Here is a 4000-nt window from a genome sequence, read left to right on the forward strand (position 1 = left end):
TTCTGTTCAATGCCTCAATTTTCATGCTTCTTACTCTATTTGCTTTGCACTGCCTTAATTTCCGCTCTCAAGTTTTAACTTTTTCCTGCTCTTCAATTGCAATCCGAAGCTTTAACCCTTGCTTGGCCGCTACATTTGCTTGGCCTGCCTTGTGCTTTCCTCTTTCGAGCTCATGCCACATTCATGCAACAGCTCCGAGGTCTCTCCTTCTCAAGCACTTTACTCTCCTCGTCTCTAGTTTATGGCCGAGAGCGAGAGAAAGAGTCTCCCTTGCTTGCTCTGCTAGCCGTGGACGAGAGCGAGAGAAAGAGTAATTTATGCTTCCTTCTTCTCCCCTTCAAGCTCCCGGATCCCCTTCTTTTCTTGCTCACCTTATCTTGCTGAGCCCCTCGCCAAGTTTTTTCTCCACCTTCTTTGCCAAGCCAACTCCACCTTCTTCGTCAAGCCGACTCCACCTTCATTACCCTTCTTCCCTTGCCAACCGAGGACTAGCCAAGGACGAGAGTGAGAGAGAGCTTCTCCCTTTTGTCCTAACCGAGGATGAGAGAGAGCGATAGAAAGCTTGAGAGAGCTTTTTATACCTTTGCTAACCCTTCTTCTCTTCTCTTCATTACCCTACTCCCCGCCCTCGTTCACTTTTTCCTCATTGATAGCCCTCCCTAAGAAACGACAGACCATTCGTTCCTTGGGCGTGGGTAATCCTTCTTGATGACGTGGCACCCTGGGCATCAGACAACACCAAATCTCCTGCAGCTTGGACTAAATGGGGTCGCCCCGAGCTCGCCATCATTTCTCGCTTCTTCCTCTTGCTCGTTTGAGCACTCTGCGCTTCATTTCCCTGCGCTGTTGCCCGTCGCCAGGCCATGGCCTCCTTTGTTTTCTCTTTCTTTTCACACTCAATTAACCACTTTAATTGGGTCTCCATTCCAATGTCTTTGGGCGGCCCTTGGATGAGTCTGTGGGCGGCCTAGCCTAGGTTGCCCTTCGGCATCGGGCGGCCAAGCCTTTTTGTAAGGGCACCACATTTGACATGCATATCGACTAAAGCATCTCCAAGCACAACATCTTTCTTCAGCAGTCCTTGACTAACAATATCATCATGAATTTTGATGTCCATTTAATCTTGCATGGTGCCGCTTGCCTTCAAGATACAAGCGTATGTGATTGAATTTGGAGAGTTGTCATGTCTTTGCATTTGTTGAAAATAGCCAGCTTCCTGGCCCTGCCTCTATTGGGTTTATCCCGCAATCATTGCATTCCAAGAGACAACATTCCGGACATGATACTCCTCAAGCACTTACTGCTCCCGCATTTCAAAACCTGGATGAAGCTCAAAAATTCCGATATGGCACCCCGACCGAGCCGACTAGACTGGTACGAAACCAACCCCCGGGGAATCTTTAACGGCCAATAACTCGGCAACCGGAACTCCGATCGCTGATCTGAAAAGACCAATGCGCTCCACAAAGTGAGCACTTCAACCCATGCATTCATTTCAATTCTATCACCTCAGCTGTAGTTGCCCAATCCGATACGGATCTGCAATTGAGTCAAACTTCAAACTGCCATAACTTCTTCACCGTAGCTCCAATCGACAAGCCGTAAAGACAAGTCGGTAGAGCACTTCAAGCATTATAGTTCTAGATCATAATCTCCTATCTGTGCTCACTTCAAGCATACTCCTTTTTAGCATCATTAAGGCATCTATTGGCCCTTTTAAGCCGCATCTGGCATATATTTATCATTTAACTTGGCCTGTTAACAAGCCCTAATCACTGACCATTAATCAAGTAGGCTTCAAATAAGATCGACGTGCATTTTTCTGGTACAGCGCCTCCTTGCAGAGCTAGGCACATCATTTTGGGGAGATCAAATTCGTCCACAACGCGAGGCTGAGCAGATTCGTCCACAGTGCGAGGGAGAGCAAATTCGTCCACAGCGTGAGGGAGCACGTCCACTAGAGCCACCTTTGCACACACTCATAGTGGTCAAGTTCCCACGACAGCCGCTAGACCTAGCTCTTTCTCTGCACCGGTTGTTGCATGGCCCGTATATGGAGCAACCGCTCCCACGTTCACCTCAGAATCAGAGTGCCCCCTAGGATTTGATGCGAGTGTATCCACATCCGCTGCAGCCCTCGAGGTTCCCCCTTCGTGGATTCCTCTTCTGGACGGCCAACATTGGCACGACCCTTGTTTCCAGCAGGAGCATTTCTAGATCCACCCTCTTTCTATCAGCCCCCTCACCATTGATGTATTCATTGACTCGGATGTACTTATTTTGAGGACTCATGTACTTATTTGAGGACTTTAAATATCAATTTACATGAGTTTCCCTACCACTTTTTCGAATGCTTTCCATTAATTGACTTAAAAGGTCCAAGCTCAATTGTATTATTTGTAATGAAAGTCCTTTAAGTTGGCTTTGTGAAAATGATTCTGGTGTATGTATCAATGTTCACTTGGTTTCTAAAATTTGGTAGCTGCATATGAGTGTGCATGTGTATGCGTTGAGTTCAATGAAACAAAAATTTGACACAAACACAGAGAGAGATAGAGGGAGAGAGAGGAGGACTCCACCAAGAATCCTTTTGTAATCTTCTTATCCAATTCCAAAAAGCGCTCGCCAAGAAGTGCTCACTTGAAAACTACACCCTTCACATACATATGACTAAAGCATTTCCAACCATAATATGTCTCTCCAATAGCCCTTGACTCGCAATCTCATCATGAATTCTCTCACCCAAGTGAAGGTCTTTGATAAGTGATAGCATTTAGTGAAAGCCTTCCCTTGCCATATGGTGAAAACAACAATGGGCCTCCTTGCCACAGCCATGTTGGCTACATCTTGCAATCAATGCACTCTAGAAGACCACATACCGGATAGAAAGCCCATCCACAACTACCCATGCTTTTGTAAGGGCAACACATTTGGCTTAGACATCAATTAAAGCACCTCCAAGCACGACATCTTTCTCCAATAGTCCTGATTATCAATCCGATGATAGAATCCCTCAACATCTTGCACAAGGCCACTCAACATCTTGCACAAGGACACATGCCTTCAAGGTGCAAGCATAAGTGACTACATATGAAGAGAGACCGTCCCTTAGCATTCCGTGAAAATTGCACAACGCTTCCTTGCAATGACTATGTTGGGCATATCCTCCGATCAACACATAAAATTTTGCACAAGGCCACTCAACATCTTGCACAAGGCCACATGCCTTCAAGGTGCAAGCATAAGTGACTGCATCTGAAGAGAGACCATCCCTTAGCATTCCGTGAAAATTGCACAATGCTTCCTTGCAATGACTATGTTGGGCATATCCTCCGATCAACACATAAAATTTTTAATCATTATCTTGTTACACTTGAGAAGAAGTAGGAAGTAGGAAGTGCATGAGGAACCACCTGTGCCCTACCCTTTCCTCAAGTGGGATACCTGACAATTAATTCGAATGGGAGCTTTGAAGAGCATGGCTTGTTGGATTGGGATCGAGAGGTGATAGAGGACCATCAACCAATTTGGTGATTGGAGTTCTTCAAGAAGGGATAAGCGGGGAACTGTCTTTTCTCATGCCCGCCAATATATCTAGATCGATTGACCTAGTGGCCAATCATGAGACAACAAAAAAGGGAAGATTCAAACTTGTACAGAGAGACCATGTAAGGTGCAGCGGAATGAATGTTTGCGCTTTGCTCAGGATGAGTGCTCCGGACTGTGCTCAAGGGTTCCTTTTACTTATGGAAGGGAGAGCCTTCCGTTCTTAATGAGAGAGGGCTATGATCACAAACAAAGTGAATGGACACTATGCGTGCAAGTGTATGAGACTGAGAGATAGAGAGATACGACACCAGAGACGTTGTAAAACCCTCCTCCGAAGGCCCCACTCTCGTCGGCGAGAGTGGTCTACTATTGATTGCACAAAGTGGTACAATGATGATGCATGGAAACTGATGCCACTATGTCGGTGACGATGATGGGGACGGCGACGATG

Source organism: Adiantum capillus-veneris, chromosome 25 (assembly GCF_014529385.1).
Source record: "Adiantum capillus-veneris isolate H3 chromosome 25, ASM1452938v2, whole genome shotgun sequence".
In the NCBI taxonomy this organism is placed as follows: Eukaryota; Viridiplantae; Streptophyta; class Polypodiopsida; order Polypodiales; family Pteridaceae; genus Adiantum; species Adiantum capillus-veneris.